Raw genomic sequence first — 22,728 nt, 5'->3', positions numbered from 1 at the left:
TTGCTCATAGAGTACTCCACACTCATAGCTTCATGTCGCCAACAGTCCCCCAGTCAGCAGAACTGATACCACGGCTATGCCTCAAGCTTTTACTAAGCAATAGCTCACAACCAGCCACCTACAAGCCTACACGGAAGACATCTCAAGCAACAGCCTCAGCCTCTTCTATTTCCCCTATTGTATGCTTTTCGTCACTCAAGATATTCTGCCTAAAACCTCCATGATAGCTATGCTTCTCACAGCCAAGAAACCCACGATGCTTCATGTTCATCCGTCACCCAGAATCCTCTTCTCAGCCCGCACCATCAACTACACAGCCAAGACTCCTATAGGACTTCAGTAAGCGCCAACTGTGCCACAGAGATTACGGAGCACCTGGAGCCCATACATCCCAAGCTACTGCAGTCGGAAATTCACAACCCGTCACGTACGTTGGCCTTATGGTTGTTCAGCCTTGCGCTCACGCACGACCTCCCATCAAGAACTGTGAGCCTCTCCAACCTTCCTGATCGTTCCCCGTCTGCTCTTTATCGCACTCCAGCCTCTCCCATATCTCGTAGCCCTTCTGCTCTCAGAAGCTTCTACATCCGTCATCTGAGCTTCCCATCTGAGCTTCCCCGGCTGCTTCATAGCCTCCCTTTGTCGTGAATCCTCCACACAAGCAACAACACCTCTGGCCTGCAACCTCCTCCAGCTCTTCTGAGCTCCTCCTCATCCACACAGTTGCAATGCGCGCTCTCCTTCTAGAGCTCTCCAGCTCGTATCATATAGTAGCCTCCTTTCATGTAGCATGCCAACTCGTCGTCGAGAAGCATCCCTTCATCCATCATGTAGCCACCTTTGCATGAACAGGATGCCTTCCCAATTCATCCAGATTGCCTAATCTACCACCTCATCAGTGACATTTTACCACTCTCAAGACATTTCCCTCAAATCACATTAAATGCTCATTTTGGACCTTTAGTCACACAATTCCCACACACATCAGCATGCACATTAAAGCTTGCATGCAACCCCGTACACACACATGAAAAGCCCTTTGACGTGGACACCATAACATATCAAATTCCTTTAAAATGCAAGTGCACATTGACTCAGGAAAATAAAATAAAAAAACCCTTCATGACTTGATTTTCATGACCCCAAAAACATTTCACTTGACCACACACTGGACACCCTTGCTTTGGAGGTCTGGTACAACCACATTGCATTTCATCATTTCCCATGAAGTCCCTGCAAAACATACTTTATTATCTCAAAAAAGTATACATCAGTCCATCATGCTTGTGAAAGAAAAATCCACAAATGCCAAAAGCCCACACCTACCCTAGATGTGTACAACTATGTGCCTACCCACAGCTATATACAGTGCTCAAAAACTTGATACAGATTTTGTCCTATCAACGGAAAGAAGGAAAAAAGGCAGGGGTAGGGAGCGGAGTAGGAGGGCTGAGGCAGAAGCGGGGGAAGGGAGCAGGGTAGAGTGAGCGGGGGAGCGAGGAAGGGGAAGCGGGCTGAGAAGGGAGGGGGCAACTGAGCGGGAGAGGGTAGAAGGAGGTAGAGGAGAGGGAAGTAGAGGTGGGGGGTAGAGGCGGGGGTAGGGAGCGGGAAGAGGGGAGGGGTGTCGAGGCGGGGGGAAGAGAAGAGGCGAGGGAGGGGTAGAGGCAGGGGGAAGGGATAGAGGTGGGGGAGGGTGTAGAGGCAGGGGGAAGGGGTAGAGGCAGAAGAAGGGTAGGGGGAGGGAGGAGGCGGGGGGAAGGGGTAGAGGAGGAAGAAGGGTAGGGGGAGGGAGGAGGCGGGGGAGAGGGGAGCGGGGGAGAGGTAGAGGCGTGGGCAAGGGTAGAGGAGGGGGTGAGGGGAGCAGGGTAGAGGGAGCGGGGGAGTAGGGAAGAGGGAGTGGGCTGAGTTGGGTAGAGGAAGAGCGGGCTAAGAGGGGTAGAGGGAGCGGGGGAGCAGGGCAGGGAGGAATGGGCTGAGAGGGGAGGGGGCGGGCTGAGAGGGAGAGGAGGGGAGGGGGCAGCGGGCTGAGAGGTGAGGGGGCGGGCTGAGAGGGAGAGAAGGGGGAGGAAGGGAGAGGCTGAGGGCAGGGGAGGGGGAGCGACTGAGGCAGAGGGAGGGGCTGAAGGAGAGGGGGCAGCAAGGGAGCGGGGAAGAGCAGCAGCCACTTCCGGATGTCACTCTATCATGTTTTCTCCTTTCAGCATCTTTCATACAGCACCTTTCTATATGACCTGGGGTTCAGTGGCTTGGTTATCTCTTACTGGCCCACAGGTGTTCTTCGAGGCACATGATCCAGATCCAGCCGTTGTACGGTGACACTCAATGGAGTCGTGTTCCCTCCAGGATGTTCCCTTCACTCCTTTCAAAGCTGCTCATGCCTCAATAGACACATCTTGGGAGATTTGGCTAGCATTGCAACTTGGCATATTTGGAGAGCTAGATGTATAGAGGCGATGGAGAGTATCTAGGTTCATCCTTCCCAAACTATGGCCAGTATTTGGTCCGACACAGTACACACTCTGATGGCCATTTGGGCGAGCATGCAGGGATCCTCTAGAGCAGCCACAGCTAGGAGAGTTACTTTTTTCATAGTTTGGAGAGAATGTCCCTTCTTCTCTGAGTCTCCTTCAGGGTTGAGATGGCATTTTTAGCCTCCACCTTGGATCTTTATTAGCTCATTTTGAGCTGTTTTTTTCATCATGCATTGCATGATGTACTCCCGCATTTGAGCTTGCTCTTGCGGTTTTCTTTCATACTTAATGAAGTAATTTTCTTGAAAAACAAAAAGCAGTTCTACAAATAAGATATTCACCAAATAGAGAGCTATTGAATGAAAAATACCTTGGGGAAGACATATCAATGTTTAGAAGGCATCTAATATGCAAAATTAGAACCAGTTCCCATGATCTAGCGATGGAGAGGGGCAGTTTGGCAAGACCCGGGATCCCTAGAGGAGAAAGAACATGCAAAATCTGCCCCACAGGGGAGGTAGAAGATGAATATCACATGCTCCTAAAATGTAGAGCCTACGCACACAATCAGAGAAGGATATGGGGTCAGCAGAGGAAATCTGGAAAATCTGTTGGATATCAGAATAATAGTCATCTCCATCATCACTATGACCATAATCATCATTAGATAATCTGTCATCTGAATACAAAGTGAAATATGCTCCAATGTCACGACTGTGATCCACTCTATCCCCCCTCGTGAAGGGTAGGGGAGCAAGAGCATAAAACTAGAGATGGAATGCTGCCGGCTACCTATGGTCGTACTCCTGCATTGTCTCTTGGTCGCAGCTCTAGGTCTAACAAGGGCAACCGTGACCCTTGTCGGTCGCGCTTCCACTCTGAACAAGGAGGGAATGTCCCCAAGCATAATCTGTGCATCAAACCTCTGCCTGAGCTGTCATGTCACTAGTTCTGGATGCCGATTGTGTCTAGGGCCTGTGGAGTGGGAGCCTGTATGGTCTAGCTAGGAGAACTCTATGATCATGCTTTGAGAAGAGTCTACCAGTGTATGCTCCTCCTATCTCAGTGATCAAAGTAGGCGCTCACGATGTCTGACTGCCTCATGAATGAACACGGCCAAGCATCTATAGTCTGGAAGAGAGAGAGAGAGAGAGAGAGAGAGAGAGAGAGAGATGTATTAACGTCCGCGGAGGGCCTCAGGAGCCTATGGGACAAGGTACAAAGTACACCAAAAGGATGATCTCACACAAGCCTTGGGTGGCTGGAGCAAAGGGCACACTAAGGCCACATTGTTGAGGCTAGGGATAGAGTACTTTCTCTCCCACCTATTGTATGATTCGTTTTGAATGGAATATGTCACTTTTCTCTAAAAAGGGCACACTAAGGCTTGGAAGCTACAACTTTAAGATAAAACACTTGAAAAAGAGCTTGGAGAATACAACTTGCATGAGAGAGATAGAGGATAGAGACCACACTTGAGAGATGATGAGACTTTGATCTATACAAAAGGTGAAGTTCAATTGTATTTCAGTCCATAAAAAAGCCTCTCTTAGATCCCTCCAAATAGGACCAAGAGATCAACCCCATTTGGTTTGTACACCACACACTTGTGTACTTCCATATCCATGCACTTGTTTGTATCCTCCACCACATAGTACATTGGCAAGATCCATGAGAGACCATTTATGAGGCCAATGCCCTTTCATGTGACCCTTTGTTAGAGTTAGCTCAAATGTCCACCTCTCATGTAACCCACCAATATTCTGTGTACCCAATGTTGTAAGGCCCCCATGTGAGGAGAAGCCATGATGGGTATCAGATATTGGGAGGGATCCCCAGTTTAGACACTGGAAGGGGTCTTAGAGTAGACCAGATGGTTATGAGACGGCTTAGGAGCCAAGAGTAGATACCCGTCTGCACAAAGGGGGGGTTCGGGGGGGCGATAGCCCCCCCGATAGCAGGGGGTCCGGGGGGCGCAGGCCCCCGGTGGGGGTCTGGGGGCAAAGCCCCCAGCGGCAGGGTCCGGGGGCTGCCGGTAGCCCCAGGCCCGACGGTATGACCTATGCGCGATCCTTCATCTGCCCGACGGCATGTTTTCTGAAGGGTCGGTTGGTCTTCCAGGCCGACTGTCTATTAGGCCGACTGCCTATTACAGGGCCGACCGTCAACCACTTACACTATATAAGTGGCCACCCCCTATCATCAGATTGTTGTGGCTCTTGGGAGTGATTTATTGTTGCGGCATCTACATCGACTCGGCATTGGTCCGAACACGTAGTTCATCTTCGGGTGAACATTGAGGGGGGGTGTTAGAGTTAGCTCAAATGTCCACCTCTCATGTAACCCACCAATATTCTGTGTACCCAATGTTGTAAGGCCCCCATATGAGGAGAAGCCATGATGGGTATCAGATATTGGGAGGGATCCCCAGTTTAGACACTGGAAGGGGTCTTAGAGTAGACCAGATGGTTATGAGACGGCTTAGGAGCCAAGAGTAGATACCCGTCTGCACAAAGGGGGGGTTCGGGGGGGCGATAGCCCCCCCGATAGCAGGGGGTCCGGGGGGCGCAGGCCCCCAGTGGGGGTCTGGGGGCAAAGCCCCCAGCGGCAGGGTCCGGGGGCTGCCGGTAGCCCCAGGCCCGACGGTATGACCTATGCGCGATCCTTCATCTGCCCGACGGCATGTTTTCTGAAGGGTCGGTTGGTCTTCCAGGCCGACTGTCTATTAGGCCGACTGCCTATTACAGGGCCGACCATCAACCACTTACACTATATAAGTGGCCACCCCCTATCATCAGATCACCAGTTCTTCACGCTCATAGTCCTCCGTCCAGCATCTGTCTAGATCACCATCGAAGCTCTGTCTGTAGAGCGCACGGGTGGACAGCCAACCATCAGTTGTATCAACAGTTTGGTATATCAGAATTTTTGTATTCTCTCCAGCTTTCCATCGTGTACTTGCGTTTTGTTGTTATCTTCCGCTGCATACTATTTTCTTACACCCTTTACTTGAGAACCATGTGCAAAGACTCACCTTAACCTCTAGGGAGTGTTCTAAACCATGATTATTTCAACACCTTCCCTCAACATAACACTTGGGGAGAGTTGCATTGGCTATAAAAGATCATAACTACCTAGATTACAAGGTTAATGCCTCTATTTCTTAGGCATGTACAAGATGATATTTTGCGAGTATGGTTTGAGTGATGTACTTGAAGTTTGTGCCGGTTTCTCTCTTTGACATAGGTAAAAGGGGATAGAGCGCTAATGTCCCTTTGGGACTCGATCCCAGGACGATTCGAAGACTTTGCCGAAGGTTGTTTTCTGGTGTATGACATGCTTCATATAGTCATGCCATTTGCTTTATATGTTTTCTATTTTAGCCACCTCAAACGATAGCCAATGAAAGGCTGCCACCCTTGCTCAAGTGGTTTGCACATAGAACCAAATGAGCTATCACGAAACATGCTTTATGCTTCTTTGAATATCGTAAATACCGACTTGAGAGGATACCAACACCTCCTCATTCGGAAATGAGGCGTTATCTCCTCCACTGGCAATGAGACCATTCTTCTTAATGACGGCAATGTGATATGAAGGAGGGTCTTACCTTTGGACTTATTGGATCATCAAGGGTAGTGTTTACTCCAAAAATACAAAGAGCCTTTATGAGCATGTCGGCTTTATGAAAGGCAAAAGGATATGAGAGTATAAGCGTAATTAGGGTTAATTTGTGGCCATAGTTTTCTCTCTTGTTTCCACATAAAAAGTTCTCCCATGGCAACAAAATTCTTTTGATGATTAAGAGATTCGAATTGCGGGAAAGCGCTTGCAAATGAGCTTACACCAAAGATACCGAGAGTTGAGAGACCCCCCCTTCCCCCCAAACACACACACCTAGCTCTCTCTTGCCATAGCTCCTCCTGCTTCTCCCCTTCAGGTCGCCCTTTCTTATGCCTCCCTTCTGCGCCTGTTCTCCAGCTCTTCCCCTCTTCCTTTGCCTCACCATTGGAGCGCGTTTGTAGATGCACCGGACCATGTGGCTGGGCTGAGGTGCCCAAGGTAGTCTCGTGACTTTACAGCCCCCCGATAGCTGCCAGGCCAGTCTGCACTGACTCTTGGAGCTCCCCCCTTCAAGTTACATGTTTTTGGAGGTGCCTAGGAATGTAGGTGCCATGGCCTGGCTCACAGGCCTGCTTGCACAAGGAGTTTGCACTACAGGTGGAGGCCCCTTCTGGGAGACTTTGGCTACTCCAAGCCTTTCCCTCAGCCCAAGAGTACTTCTTTTCGAGGCTAAGCTCTCTCATATATCATGGCAGCCCCCTTTTGGTACTTTTGCGCATAAATTTCTTGGGCCCTCTACAACGCATTGCTCTCTTCTTGGTGTGGTTGCCCACTCTCGTGCTTGGAGCAGCGTTCCTGCCCAAGCTGGTGGGCCTTGCCTCGCAGAGAAAGCATCTTGGTGGTGAGCCTTGATCTGGCCAGAGGGGTTCTAATGCTTCAGCACCCTCGACTCCCCATGTAGTCAAGGTCCTTCTCTCTTGCCAGAGGGTTGAGATCTCACAGCTATCAAGGTAGTGCCTTTGTTGTAGACGGTTGGATCATCTTGCACGTGATCGCCCTAAAGGACATAGATGCGCCCCTCCATAGGCTCATTTGAGATAGTAGAGGGAGCCTTAGGCGGATAGGGGTCAGTCTCGTCACAAGCTGCAGCAGCAGCAACAAGAGTCCCAGACCCTCTGAGTGGAGCTCTCTGAAGGGAAATGGACTAAAGTTGAAAAAGAAGCAAACAGGCCGAGAAGAGTCGTAGATAGCATGCTAGACTCAAGGAGAAGGTGCATGCAGAGCGTGAAAAAAGGCTTTCCAGAGGCAAGGAGAGTATCTCCCCCTTGCCCCTCCCCCCACCCACCTATTTCCTTCCCCTCCCCTGCCTCTCCCCCCTGTACTGCATGTTGATACTCTGGTTTCCTCACTCCCGATAGGTTAACTCACAGGTGCTCGGTGCTCATAAACAGCCCACCAACCTTGTGCAATGCTTGGGCAAAGATGCTCGCTCTTGCAATTCAGTAAGGGCAAACTTTGTGTGCTCGGGGTGACAACAATTGTCAACAAGAAAACTTGGAGGTCGGGGATTGTTGTTGAAGTAGCCACTTGGAAAATATCAACCTCAGCAACGGGAAGTATTTGTAGTTCCATCAATCGTGACTCCACATCTTGAGGAAATGGGTCTGTAACTTCCCAAATTCTAGGCCGATAAGTACTCGGAAAGGAGATGGCTTGAATGTCTTGAACTTCAGCGTTTAGCAATTTCTTTAGAAATAATGTTTACTTCTGAACCACCATCTACTACACTCTTGGTATGGTCTGCTTTTTGACTTTGATGGTGATCATCACTGGTACTTCTTCATTGAACATTGGGGTGTCAATGACAGGTATAGTGACTAAAGAATCGACCTCCTTCGGCTGCTCTGCAAATTCCTTAATCTGTTCAGTGAAGAAATCATGGCAATACGGAGATATCCTCATCAATTCACCAAATGTCAAACTAATTTTCATATTCTTGAAAAGTTCCCATACTCGAGCTAGTTCTGCGCTAGAATCTGATGAATTGCTCGGTTCCTGTGCACTTTCCTTGAGCTTTGAAGATTTGTTGGCTGTGTGATAGGTAGTTGAGATTGCTTGAATGGCATCTCCACTATTGGTGCTTTGCCCTTCAAATCCGTCTTCAAATCCGTGGCGAGTTCAACAACAAATTCCTTTTGTGCCTTCTAATTGATATCTTTGTCTGAGAGACCCATACCTGCAGAGGTTGCAATTGGACCTTTCGACCTGGTGACCACTTGGTGTCAATTGCATCTGGTAGCTTAGCTACAACTACTCGGCAATCTGAAGCCACTTCTTTCCGTTGCATATTAATTTTGAGGAACTTCGAATGTTCAGCCCAAATTGGACAGTTAGAATAGAGATGGTTTTCTCCACAGCAAAAACATTTGATCTTGGACTGATTTGTCTTCTCCTTGCCATTCTTACCCTTATCTTTCTACTCGTTGCATATTAATTTTGAGGAACTTCGAATGTTCAGCCCAAATTGGACAGTTAGAATAGAGATGGTTTTCTCCAGAGCAAAAACATTTGATCTTGGACTGATTTGTCTTCTCCTTGCCATTCTTACCCTTATCTTTCTACTCGGGGCATGGTGGTATCGCACTCGTGGATCGGGTATCAGTGGCCACCTAGTTCGCTGATACTTGGCGATTTCTACCATTGAACCAACATTCCGAGTCACCATGCCCAAACTTGTTGCAAGTGTTGTAGTACTTTTTTTTAAAGTCTTCCTCTAAGTGTCCATTCATACAACACTTATTACACTATTTTTCATTACTGTTTGGTTTTCCTCGAATGTCCAATTTCTTTAGGGCCTGCTTCAGCTCAGTCTTGAGCTTATCTTTCTTTACCGGTGTTTCTTCAATATCACTACTTGCATCTTTCTTCTTAGTCTTGCCTTTCAAGCCTTCACTCTTTTCAAGAGCAATAGCTCAGTCTAGCAACTCTTCATATGTCTTAGTCGGGTTGACTATTTTTGGCTTATGCAAGTATACATGGGTGCACCCTGTAATCAACCAGGCTCTCATAGACTTGTCATCTGGCATAGTAGTCAACTAAGACTTCATGATTAGGATGCGAGCTCCTATCAATCGCACAGACTCTCCTTTATTTGTTTTAGCTCGCTCAGCTTTGTGTGAACATCTTCTTCATTGATTCCTGTCTAAACCTCCGCAGGAATGCTTCTGACATAGCATACCAATCAGGAAAATATCCCAATTGGAAATTGGTTGAACCACCTCTGTGCATTTTTTATTATAGTACATGGAAAATAATCCATATATTCCTCATCGGTCATGGCACTGTTTATATGACAAACCCGCAAGAAACTTTGTAGATGACTATACGGGCCTTTGCAATTAGTACCTTTGAAATACTAAAATTTTACCTTAATGTAGGGACCGGCGGGCTTGGATTTTTCTATTCATTCCAAAGGTACTTCCACTCAGTTGGCTCCATACCTTGAGTGAGTAGGTCATCTACTCAGAAGAACATAATCACCAGATCTCCATCCATCATAGCCCCCTTCCTGTGCATGAGGTCACTGTCGACCAACACATAATTGGTCCATAGGAGGATTTTCAGGGAGGTTCAAGTCGATTTACACTAGTAGGCCGGACAGGATTTCTATCCATGGCGATAGGAACTCGAGCAAATTGCCTCATTTGTTCTACGTTTCGTTCACCCCTTCAGGTACTCAGTGGTGTCTTTCTCCATCAGAAGCACTCCATTCTTCTTGCTTGTTGATTCTTTGGTCATCTGCACTGGCTGGTCTTCTTCGTTCATACCTTTCTCAATGAGATTCTTCTGAAATACTGGTCGAGTATCGAAGAAGTCTTTCTCTTCATTCATTGATGTGATCCTCGCGCTCATTTTGATGGTCCAAAGAGGAAATGGCGAACCGTTCAAAGTCCAAACTTCCTCAGACGCCATTTGCCATGACGGGCCTTCATTTGCTAGCCTTCCGGAATGCCTCTGCCCAATATCAGTGGTTCGTCCTTTTGACTCTGCATAGTAATCTACCTTCACCCTTGACATAGCACGGCCGAGTCTCTCTCCTCACTCTCTATGCTCCTGTTGGACAATCAATCCTTATTCTAGTATCCTTCGGGCATTGAACTTTGGTTATGAGTCCGCAATAGTTCTCATGGTAGGATGTAGCCAATTCCTTTTTGGCTTAGGAATTCTTTGCGAGTGGCTGCGTATCTTTTTCTTCTCTCCGAGCATGTATTAGCCATTGGCTAAGTCATAAAGTAGCCAATTGGTTGTCTAAGTACTTTGTGTGTTCCACATTCCGGTCTTCAAGCACAACACCAGAACGCACCACTCGTCTAGAGTTACTCGGAGAAATTTCTTGTAATAGCTCACAATAGCCAGCAAATTGTTTCAACTCGTCTCACCGCCGGTAAACATGAACCTCTCAATGACCACTCAATTCTAAGGTTGCTAACTCAATCCTCTCAATTCCCTCACTAACAACACGTCAACTCACAAATTCAATTAACCCTTCCCCAACAGGATCGCCAAATGTTGATGCTCTTGTTTGCTCACTCCTGATAGGTTAACTCACAGGTGCTCAGTGCTAATAAACAGCCCAACCCTGTGTAGTACTTGGATGAAGATGCTCGCTCTTGAAATTTGTTAAGGCCACATTGGGCATGCTCGGGGTGACAACAGTTGTCAACAAGAAAACTCAGAGGTAAGGAATTGTTGTTGAAGGGAAAAAACCGTGCGATGACAGGAAAACTGAGTTACTAACAGTTGGACCTTAACACCACACCGAGTATACACATCATAAAAATGGAAACCACATTTGTATATTGATAAGTTGATACAACCAAGCCACCTCGGCTTGCAATGCATACAGTAACAAGCTTACTAACCTAGCAAGCCAGGTGAGAGAGAGAGAGTGTGAAAACACACAATATCTTACAATGCTTTTTCCTAAAGTACTACAAAATTTCCTTTAAAGTTGGCGCGTTTGGCTCATTGTACTGCTACTTGCAATTGGTCGACCACCGCCCTAGGTCTGCTTCAAGGACAGGGTCACTGCACCTTGCTACCGATACTCGCCACTCATAAGCTAAGGTCGCACCACCCGCAACGATGAATGCTTGCTACAAGAGTTAACCAGCGAGAAGCATTGCCGTCACCACCCACAAATATTGTGCTCGCTCTTGTGTTGGTAAGTTTCTTTGTTGGCCTTAACTCGAGGGCCAACATTGTAGTAAGTCCCTCATCTTCTCCCTAGTTTACCCTCGAGCAAGGGGGAGGATAGCCCCCCCCCCCCCCCCCCCCCCCGGTCTTAACCCGAGGGCCAACGTTGCAGTAAGTCACTCATCTTCTCCCTATTTTACTACCTCCCATTCCTCCTCCCAGCTTGATCTAGTTTCCCAACCCTCGGGCAAGGGTGAGGACAGCCCCCCACCCAAACCTTTAGACCGCGACTTTCTCCAAAGTCTAGTTCCCCTCACCACATAGCCTCTTCAAGGATGTCAAGGAAAGGAGGTTTGTTCTCCCAGTTTCTTGGTCCAAGGCCCCACTTGGGGAAACCCTACTGAGAGAGTTTTGGAGACTGTGTCCTTGGCTATCTTGAGGTCTCTATTGCATATCCTCTGGCTCTAGAGGTGATAGTGCTGATCTTGCAGCCCCAAAAAGGGGGTTTCATCCGTATGGTTGGTTCCCGTATCTGCCGTCTTTGGGGCTTCCGTTTTCCCTCTACGGGGGAGGAGCAATGGACCCCGTCTCTTTGTTATTGTATCATGAGAAAGCAAATGTTTCGCATGATGGTGCTGGTGCTTCAGGTGCTTGTCAACTAGCTTTATGGTCAAGAGACTGGGCATAGGCTTGGCATTATTAGTGATCTATTTGCCACCAGAGGTGGAGATCACACATCCGACTTACTAGATGCTTGACAGATTTGGATTGGGATGTATATTTCATGGAGAAGGCGTAGCTGTGATTGGAGGGCAAGAATGAGATGCAGTGGTAGTGGGGCAAGAAGGAGATGGTGAAGTAGCAGGGAGGAGCAGTCTCTATGTCACAATAAGTGTCAATAAGTCACGATCATTGTCATGATCTATCCATTGTGATACAATGAGGACTTTCTTCACCTATCAAGGAATGAAGACTCTGTGGGCTTTCCAACAACCTCCACTATCTGCTTTGGCCTTGACCAAAGAGAGGAGCAATGCTTGGTCTTATGCTTCCTTTACTTCTCGAGCCTTACGGTCCCTTTACTCCAAGGCTTCTTAGACAACACAATCTTGTTCTTCTTTGGCCTCCTAGGAAGCAAAGTCTTCACTTTGTTTGTGTAGTTCCACTGTTCCCTGGCTAGTTGGGCAATGTGGTCCCATTCTTCTATTGCCGCCCAATCTTGATGCTCTTATGTGGTGCAGGCATGTGTGATGTGTAAGGTCCATATGATGCGGGTCTTTGGCTATTGAGCTTGCATTTGCATCATGGCCAACATGGCAGATGGTGTAAGAGGTGCTTCTAGTGGGAGAGCCACTTAGTGTGGACACCACATCATCATCTTGACTACATGGAGGGCGTCCTGGTGCTCATGGTCAGTCTATCAGAGATTATTGTTCATATACATACACTGCATGACCTTCCCTAACTTGTACCTCACAAGCTCAAGAGAAAGTTTTGAAGCTCTGATACAATGTGACATGCCTGTGACCTAAACTACTCTCTCTCATGAAGAGATTGAAAGGCAGCCTATCATGTGGAATGACAGTATTTTGGATGAGCATGGCAGACCACTTGGAGCTTCTCTTTACATGTAGTGGCCCAGATGGGAGAGGGGCCCTGCATCTACTGTGGGAGCATGGAAAGCCTTCAGGAGGCTTCCTACAGACCGACAGGCCCAGGTGGCTCATAATCTCAGAGGGAGTGCAGGGAGAGTCCAACAGATTGATGCAGCCTTGCCCTTGGATTGGGTGGACACAGATGACATGCCTATTACTTGTTCCACCTGGATGGGGGCATTTTCCAGATTGGGCATTTCTTTGCAGGTGATTGCTCACGTAACACACACGAGGATGCCCTAGTCTTTGATGTTTCTTCGGGGGCAAGCTGTCCAAATCCATAGACGGTATTTTGTTGGAGGTACCGTTTCATGGAGGCTATGGCTCTATGGAGGTGTCTCGATTAAGTTTTTGCAGTGGGACCCTAGGGAATGGGAGTGGATAGATGAAGGGCACCAAGAGAAGGGCATCCCCTTCTTTCGTTACATGGTCAGTAATGCTAGGAAATTCCAGCTCAGCTGTAGGGGTTGGAGGCCCACTAGAGCTCCTCATTGGGAGAATTTTCAAATTTGTGCAAACTTGGAGAAAATTTTTTGGCAGAGGCTCTAGAAATCCCACCGGAATAGAAAAATCAGTCTCTTCTTTTGGCTTTCTATTCATGGTGGGATATCAGTGAACCAATGGAGATCCAGGTTCGAGGCTGACCCTACTTGCCCTCGTTGCCTTTCTGCTTCGGAGACAGTACAACACTGCCTTTGGGATTGCAGACAGGCGAGAATCATATGGAAGGGGATTGCAAGACTTTTCAGCACTTTTGTTCACCTCCCCTTCTATATGACCTGGGGATCAGTGGCTTGGCTCACTCTTTCAGGGCCGCAGATTTTCTTTGAGACATGACTCTCGTCTTGGGCTCTTCACATCCGATGACCCCTTGTGGAGTCGTGCTCTCTAGAGGATGTTCCGGCCACTCTCTTTAGGGCTGCTCATTCCTCGGTTGACTCTCCATGGGAGGTTTTAGCTAGCATTGCAGCATGGCACATTTGGAGAGCCAGATGCACTGAGGCTTTGGAGGGTTCTTAGGTTCACCCTTCTCCGACCTTGGCCAGCAGTACTTGGACAGATACGGTACACACTCTGATGGCCATATGGGCGACCATGTAGGGATCCTCTTGAGCTCCTCTAGGAGAGTTACTTTTCTCAAGGATTGGAGAGACTCTTCCTTCCTTGATGAGACTTCTACAGGGTTGAGATGGCATTTTCAGCCTCAGCCTTGGTTTCTTTCTACCTCATTCTTCTGAGGTGGTTTTTTATTACATGCTTAGCATGTTGTATTTCCGCACAGAGCTTGCTCTAGCAAGTTTCTTTCTTACTTAATAGAAGTCTCTTTTTTGAAAAAAAAAAACCACTCTCTCACTAGTCCATACGACTATCACTAGAGTGGAAGTATCAATTGATTGAACGGAATTGAATCATATGTGCTTGCATGCGAGTAAGTAGTGCAAAAAAAGCATCACTGGGTGCATTTGGGCCCCCCTTCCTTATCGTAGCATATTTTGTGTCGATAATTCCAAAACATTAGGAAAAAAGGGAGCTCATTTTGGGGCCTTTTACGGTTTGGAAAAATAACCTCTCAACCAATCAATAGAAGGCCAACGTAACGTTGAAAATTCACGAAAATAAGAGAAAATAGAAAACAGAAACAATACTTTATGTAAGTACAAGCGTGCTACATTAATGAGGAGATTGGTTTTTTATTCGTAGAAGATCTTTGGACAAGAAGATAGAATCTAAACTGACATTTTATCTGACAAGATCCTTCCCGCTTCCACCTTCCTTTGAATTTTCAAATATTGTGCCGCCTTTCGTGCGAAAGGTCTACCATTCTACACCATTGCCTCATTGTGCAACTGCCTTCCTTTTCCAAAACTGCTCCCTTGATCCTGTTTGGCGTAGAGTAAGATGTTTCTCGTCAACTGTCTGTTTGCCCACTTTCTCTTTCTTGAAACTTCAAATTGTTATCTTAGTTACATTACTTTGCTATTCTTACAGATTCAGAAAATCTCCATGGTGAACCAAAACCACAGCCGTTCTTGTGCAAGACGCTCTGTGGATGATAATGCTACGAAGGCAGAATTATACCACACATCCTTACCCCGTCGACCTGCTTCTTCTATTTCGTCGGTAGAGAATTCAAGTACAGTCAAAACAGAAGGAACTTGGGAAAGGTTTAGTGTTTCGAAAGGAGCATGGGTGCTCATGCAACCTAGCAAAAGAAAAAGACCCCAGACAAAAAACATTTTCTTGGCATCGTGGAAGGGAAGAGTACGAGATTTTAAAATCACCAAAGGGAAGATATCCGTGAAAGAAGTTTTGATTCAGCACGTGTACATGCATAAAGAACTTGTCTTGCGAGACTATCCAAAAAATCTTCCGCAACACAGGCCTAATTGTATATTTTTCTATTGTGGTTTTTTCCTTCATGAGGTGTATGGATTTTTAAGATGAAGCTTTCTCTCTTAACTTATTGACATTCTTGTGTTGTTTTATTTCAGATTTATATCCTTCATCGTATGAGACATGGCAAAACATCGATTGTATTCTGGGATTTATAGATGTTCTGCATGGATCGATAGGAGAACAACAATACCAAGGTCGATGTGCAACAGAGCTAGCTCAATCGGGTATATTTTTTACTGATCATTTTTATCAGTTGCTGGACAAAGCTAACACACATGGTGTATTAATAAAACAAGACCTTCCGGCGTGGAATACGGTGGATTGGCCTCACCCACATTCTAGTGTTACAGAGGCATATAGGGCGAAGCTTTTTACAGAAGTACAGAAAGCTCTGAGGCCCAATATTGCCACTAGGATAGTAAAAATTTCTTTGTGCATGCCTCTCACAGTTTTTGTAGACTTGTTTAATACCTTTCCAGTAAAGGTTTCAAAAACAATGCTCACAGTTAAAGCAACAAATTCGGCATGCATGCCACAATTTTTGGATAAAGGTTGGGATAAGAAGACATGTAGTTCAGTGTTTTGTGAGGTGGTCCAACCTTCTATGCAACTGAAGTACATGGTTGCATCACAAAATTTTATTTTCTCTTTTTATTACAAGCGCAGTCGAATGCTAGGTTCAAAGCTTGTCCCAATGGACCAAGATGAAGAGTCGTTTGGTGCACAAAATAAACTTATTGATATTGATGTTCTTGAGAATGGTGATGTGGTAGCCAGTATCTTGTTAAGAGAATGTTGCTCCCTAGCTCAATTACGCAGTGACATTCTGTTTGAGACTGAAGGTTCTATCTCAAACGACTTTTTATTTATCTACAAGAACAGAAAGGTACACCATCTGATTTATCCTAGTCTCTATAAGCATTGCTATTAGTTTAATTTACCACTCTAATTCATATTGCTTTTTTGCAGTTACTCAGAAGAAGAGAGAGCTCAGTTAAATGCAAAGACATAGAAAATTTTAAAATTGAGATCACACATACTCCATAAAGAAAGGTTTTGTATTCAATCAAGTAAGATTTTGTACAGAATTGTTTAGCTGAATCTGTAGAACATATTTCTAACATCCATTTTCTATTTATGTACAGTTTCATCCAGAGGCTGCTCTACATTTTCTGGAGGATCTTCTCTCTGCTGCTCCATCCTGTCCGTGCTCCATCCTGTCTCCTCCACTGCCCCAGAAGCCTCTCTTTGCTGCTTCTCCACCTTCTCCTCAACATCAACAGCAGGTCTTTGCTCCTGTGTCTGCTCCTCCTCAGCACTCTGTGATTGCTCCTGTGGCATCTGGTCCTCAACATCAGGTGCTTCATATGTGGGATCAAGGTGTATGACACCTTCTTGTACTTTAGAGCTTTCACCCAGCTCCACAGTAGCTGCTACAATAGGTTTGGGGGAGGCATAGCTCAAAAACCTCAAAATTGTATGAGCTCTAAAATTATGTACATAGTTGGGGCTGAAGCTATCCTCTTTCATCTGCAATGGCAGAGGATAATTTAGAACACTTTGTATCATTATGAATTATATTCAAGCTAAATGAAAAGTATTTTTCCTTACCAGATCTGGCTGTTCCTTTTCAAAGTAGCTTGAAAGTATATATTTTGCATTGATCAGCACCCTCCATCCACAACTACTTGAATCATTTTGTTGTGGTGTCTGTACAGTTAGAAAAAAATGTTAGAAACTGTGAGCATCAGCACAAAACAAAATTATTCAATAAGTTCAAAGACATAGCATTTAATAGACTTTTTACCTCTAGACTTAATGGCTCTATTGAATCCAACAGAGAGACATTTGGAGGACAATGATCCAATGCATCTAATAGCCTTCTAATACAACTGCAATATGTATAATTTAGTTAGTATGGTATCAAAATAATGAAGTTTTGAGTTCAGAAAGCACACACAGTACTTACAATTTCAGCTCTCTGTGTGTGTTTTTTAGAGAGTTGAATAGAAAGCACTGCTTCTGCTGGATGTCAATAGACACAAAACTCCAGTGGTCACTGCATAAGGAAAAAAGCATAAGCAAATGAAAGGCTACAAGAGTTCCCAATATTAAAGAAGAATCTTAAAAGAAGTAGTCACCCACATACCTGCTATGATATGGAAGTAGCAAAATGTCAATTACTTCAAAATTGCAGTGTTTGAACCAGCTGGAAATACTCATGGGAGTCTCTTTTGCATCTCTTAATCTAGAAGAAATGGCTGGATCAACAATATGGACTGTATGTTGTACAGAGGGATGAAGCCAGCTTCTCATCATGCTGCATAGGATCAGAACATAATTAGGGTAGGTTATAAAAGAGTTACAAGGAGGATTGATTTGCAAAAAATGTAAAATTTAAAGACACTTACTAGAGCATTGCAAGAATGATAGTATCTGAGCAATACTCATTCTTGTTAGCCAATGCTGCTAAGCATTGTTTTGTCAAATCAAAATCATTGACTGAAAGTTCATCCTCAATATGTACAACTACATCAGGGCCCAGCTCCTTCAACCTTCTATGTATGTGTAGCTCCTTCTTTCCAGTTTCCACATCTATCACAGATTTTGTTTCTTTTACTTGCTGCTTCAGTGAGTCCTCATAAGCAGCCTTCCCTCTGGTGTTCTTTGAGTGTGTTACCTCAACAACCTTTACCTCATCAACCTTGACCTTCCTTGTAGGTGGAATTAGCAATATATCTCTCATTTTGATGTCCTGCCATTCCACAGGATGAACCAGCTTGTCATATCTCCATCTCACTCTGGACAAAGTGTTGAAATCTTTGGCCATCAAAGTCACCCTGTGAGCATGGGCTGCTACAAGCATTACATCCTCAAAATATTTCTCCAGGTAATCCTCTGCCATTTCCTGCAAGGAAAGAATGGCAGTTCTATTCCACCTGAACCCAAGGTTCCAACTGTCACAAATTTCTCTCACCAGTCTTTGAAAGGGTGCTTTGGGTATTGCAAAACCTATGGCTTTCTGTTGCCTCCTTATTTCCCTAAGCACACCTGCACCCTTATTCAATCTTTTGGCCTTTTGCTTGAGCAAGCTCATTGGCTTACCCTTCCTGCCATGTGAAGCTCTTCCCTTTGGAGGAACACTAAACTTCTTGGAACCTGTCCCAGCTGCTGTTGCTGCAAGACCTGGTCCTTTGCCAACTTGCCTTGCAGTTGATTTGGTTCTTGCCATCACTCTGAAAAACTGCATACAAAGGATTGGAAAGATATCAAAGACATGAAGAACATGTTCTAACAAAGAAAAGGCAATCACAGGGGTGGTAGAAGCCAAATAGAGAAATTTGCAATAAAATGCGATATGAGCAGTTTGGAATTTCAAACAGGTCCACATCGCATTTTGCTGCAAATTTTTTAAATGAAATGCTGGTGCACTCCTACAGTGATTTCTATGTTTCTCCAACCAAATATAGTATGAATGGAGGTCATGCAAGAAGATCACATGCAAATATCACACTTGAAGATCTGCATTCCTTCAGTGATTTCTCTGTCTTGGTTTGAGCCTATGCATTTCCATACAGGATGTAATTTTTCTATTTTAGGCAAGAAGATTGCAGAGACTAAGGGGAGTCACAAAACCAGACATGTTCTCATTAAGAAAAGGCAATCACAGAGCTGGAAGAAGCCAAATAGACAAATTTGCAATAAAATGCGATATGAGCAGTTTGGAATTTCAAACAGGTCCACGTCGCATTTTGCTGCAAATTTCTGAAATGACATGCTGGTGAACTTCTACAGTGATTTCTTTGTCTCTCCAGCCAAATACAGTATGAATGGAGTTTATGCAAGAAGACTACAGCTATGGAAGTCAAAAAACCAGAACATGTTCTCACAAAGAGAAGGCAATCACAGGGGTGGAAGAAGCCAAATAGAGAAATTTGCAATAAAATGCGATATGAGCAGTTTGGAATTTCAAACAGGTCCACATCGCATTTTGCTGCAAATTTTCTAAATGACATGCTGGTGCACTCCTACAGTGGTTTCTATGTTTCTCCAACCAAATACAGTATGAATGGAGGTTATTCAAGAAGATCACATGGAAATATCACACTTGAAGATCTGCTTTCCTACAGTGATTTCTTTGTCTTGGTTTGAGTCTATGCATTTCCATACAGTATGTATTTTTTCTATTTTAGGCAAAAAGATTGCAGAGACTAAGGGGAGAACCCATTGTTCCTGACCTGGAGTCTATCTGTGGATGTGCTGTGCTGCGGAGGAGTAATCTGTGCTGAGGATGATTCTGTGCTGCTGGACAAGATGCTGATGCTGCAGAGTATGGAGGTAGGGAGGTAAGAGAGCAGAGACTGGAGGGCAAGAGTTCTAAAACAGGATACCACAAAGAAGTGCAAAATGAATTAAAGAATCACTAAATCCCACACGTGTGGAATCTAGTCGTTTTTCACACGTGTGGATGGGACCCAGATCTCTTGGAGTTTGAAATCTGGCACGTGTGAAAGTACACTTTATTCCTTGGAACTTGTGCCATTCATTATTTCATCATGAATACCACAACCACTTTTCCCTCCCCTGGATTCCAATCTCTCATCCCTGCCACGACTCTCTCCTGATCCTTTCTCTCTGATTCTTTCCTACCCAGCACACTCCATCCAGACTGCAGCCATCCTGAAGACAGTACTGCCAGATCTCCAGGTTACCTAGAGTGCAAGGTTCAAGCTAGAGAAAGAGCAGGAGATTTACCAGTGCAACTCAATCAGCATGGAAAAGGAAAAAAAAGGTCAGAGTTCTAGTTTGGTTTCAATGTTTTTCAACATTTATTTCTTCCATCCATTGGATTTTTTATGTCCCAATGTCTTCACTCAGCTCCATCCTTCTTCCACAATGTGGTAAATCACCCAGAAATTAGATTGTAGGTTGATATGAACAGAAAGAAGAAATTTGCAACAAAATGCGAGGAGAGTGGTTTGGAATTCTCTAAACAGCCCATATCGCATTTTGCTGCAAATTCCTGTTGTGGACTCCTTGCTCATGAAAATTTTCATTCAATCCATTTTTTCTCTTGCATATGAGAGCATAGTGTCCAGGAATCACTGAAATGAAGCAAGTGCTTGATTTGACATGCACATGAACAGAACTTGAGAATTTGCAACAAAATGCGAGGAGAGTGGTTTATAGTTCTCTAAACAGCCCATATCGCATTTTGCTGCAAATTCCTGTTGTTGACACATTCCTCATGAATAGTATCACTCATTCCATTATTTCTCTTGCATATGAGATCATAGTGTCCAGGAATCACTGAGATGAACCAAGTTCTTGATTTGACATGCACATGACCAGAATTTGAGAATTTGCAACAAAATGCGAGGAGAGTGGTTTACAATTCTCTAAACAGCCCATATCGCATTTTGCTGCAAATTCCTGTGTATTATTTGTTTCTCACTTCTACCTCATTAATTTGCTACCTTTAGCCTTGTGGAGATCTTCCTTGATGATGAGAAATGTTTTTGTTTTGGAACAGCTGGCTCCCAGGCCCCACCTTTCAAGAGGAAGCTAGACTTTTCTGCTGCTATAATAAAACCTCAGCAATCACCAGGTGAGTGATGAGATGTCATGAAGGAATTATCTGGTGATATACAATGCATTCACTGATTGCATATGTCAGCATATAGAATTCATAGTATATAAGTTTTTGAACAGGCAAAAAGAAGAGGCTGGAGCAGAGTGCTGATTCTTCCATCAAAAAACAAATGGAACCAGAAGAGGACAGTTCTCCAGATTTGCTCCTGTTTGAGTTTCTTCACAAATGCAAGGCTCAGAGTAACTTCCATTTATACCACAGTATATTCAACATGGAGTTCTCAATGAGCTCTGTACTGGAGCAACACAAAGATTTTCTTTCAGACTATTGGGATGCCTTCAAAGAACTGACAGAGGCAGGAAGAATTGTGGGAGGTGAAAAGGTTTTTGTGCACATTAATCATATTGTCTCCAATGACAGGCTGAGGTACCATGTGAGCAGAAGATTTGACAGCCTGAATTCAACTGTACTTTGCACACCAGAAAGTGCAGAGTGCTGGAGGAGAGCATGGCATTTCTCATGTACATTGTCTTCAGTCAGGAGTCCTTGGATGAACAAGGGCAGGAAACAGAAGAAGAAGACACATCTGAAGCTTCTGAAAAGGAGGATGTTTCTTTGGGCTCTGAAATGGCAGAGCAAGAAGAAGATATCAACCTTCAGGATGAGGGGCTGCAAGTGGCTGCTCTTGACCTTGTTCAACTGAGGAATAAAACTCTGAGGGGAGCAGAGCCAGTTGAAGATTTTGATGTTCAGAGCAGCAACTATGCAGTGCCCATGCTTCCAGGTGTGTTGATTGGTGGAAAGGATTATGTTTTCCTCCATGATATAGAGTGTATGTTTGATTTGAGGGAGGACTATGCCATTTCCCTTATTGCCCAGGCTTCAAGGCTTGACAAGGAGGTTGGCATAGAGGATGACCAATCACTTCTGGCTTTGGAAACAATGTTTGATCCTGTAGAGGCCCTTTCATTTTGTTTCAAAGAGGCTGAAAAGTTCCAAGAGCCAGATGAAGCTGCCTTCCAGCTCACACAGGAAGCTATGAATCTCTCAGCTCTATACACAGAAAAGACTAGAGAAGAGGCTGTACAAGAAGGGAGAGGGATAAATCTTTGGAAAGATGAACTGCTTGTTGCTGATGAAAATGAGAAGGTACTTCAAATCATATACTTTGACTTCTGCTTAACTTTAGTTTTGTAGGTTGTGTATTGTCTCACTCCAATTCTTTGATATGTTGCAGCTACAAATTGAGGATGACACATTCCTCCAGAAATCAAGTGGAAGCAGGCAGGTTGGGTTTCGCAAAATGTCAGGCCTAGCTCATTATATTCATGATCTAGGCAGTGCCAAGATCTTGATTTACCATAGGCAGTTGAGCAACAATGGAGAAGCCATTGTTTACTTCCTAAAATGTTTGTCCAGGGCTTTAGGTGGACATGCTCTTTCATGGCAAAAGGAAAAGATCATTTTGATAGAGAGGTTGTCTGCCATAGATATATTTGGAGATTATGTGAATAAGCAGGCCTCTAGGGCCGCTTACTTTTTGTCTTACACTTCTTATGCATTAGCATGTGGTGTTAAGGACCCCAAATATCTGGAGGGCTATGGAAAACACCAGCTTGTAAGGTTTCGAGAGCCACCCATGATCGCATCAGGCCACACAGTCCAAGAAGAGGAATAGTTGGAGAGAGCTGAAGAAAAGGATAAAGAGACAGTCGACATCAAGCCAATAAAGAAGAAAAAGACTCCAATCAAGATCAAAAAGAGAGTTCCGATGAACAGGCCCTAGGAGAAATAGGATTTAGTCATCGAATATAGCACAAACATTATATTAAATTTGAACTGATTTGTATAA

The 22,728-nt window shown here is 44.9% G+C and overlaps 1 pseudogene across 1 annotated transcript in view; it reads left to right on the top strand.

Moving 5' to 3' along the window:
- The first annotated feature begins 11,184 nt into the window (after positions 1–11,184).
- LOC147904482 (serine/threonine-protein kinase VIK-like) overlaps positions 11,185–22,728 on the top strand; it is a 57,655-nt pseudogene continuing 46,111 nt past the window's right edge. Inside the window, exon 1 of the transcript XR_015542891.1 lies at positions 11,185–11,259. The product of XR_015542891.1 is annotated as a serine/threonine-protein kinase VIK-like (transcript). The remainder of the gene's footprint in view (positions 11,260–22,728) is intronic.

Source organism: Dipteris shenzhenensis, chromosome 2 (assembly GCF_047967505.1).
Source record: "Dipteris shenzhenensis isolate YYH24624 ecotype China chromosome 2, Dip_SZ_1.0, whole genome shotgun sequence".
In the NCBI taxonomy this organism is placed as follows: Eukaryota; Viridiplantae; Streptophyta; class Polypodiopsida; order Gleicheniales; family Dipteridaceae; genus Dipteris; species Dipteris shenzhenensis.
This window is presented reverse-complemented; position numbering and strand designations above follow the sequence as displayed.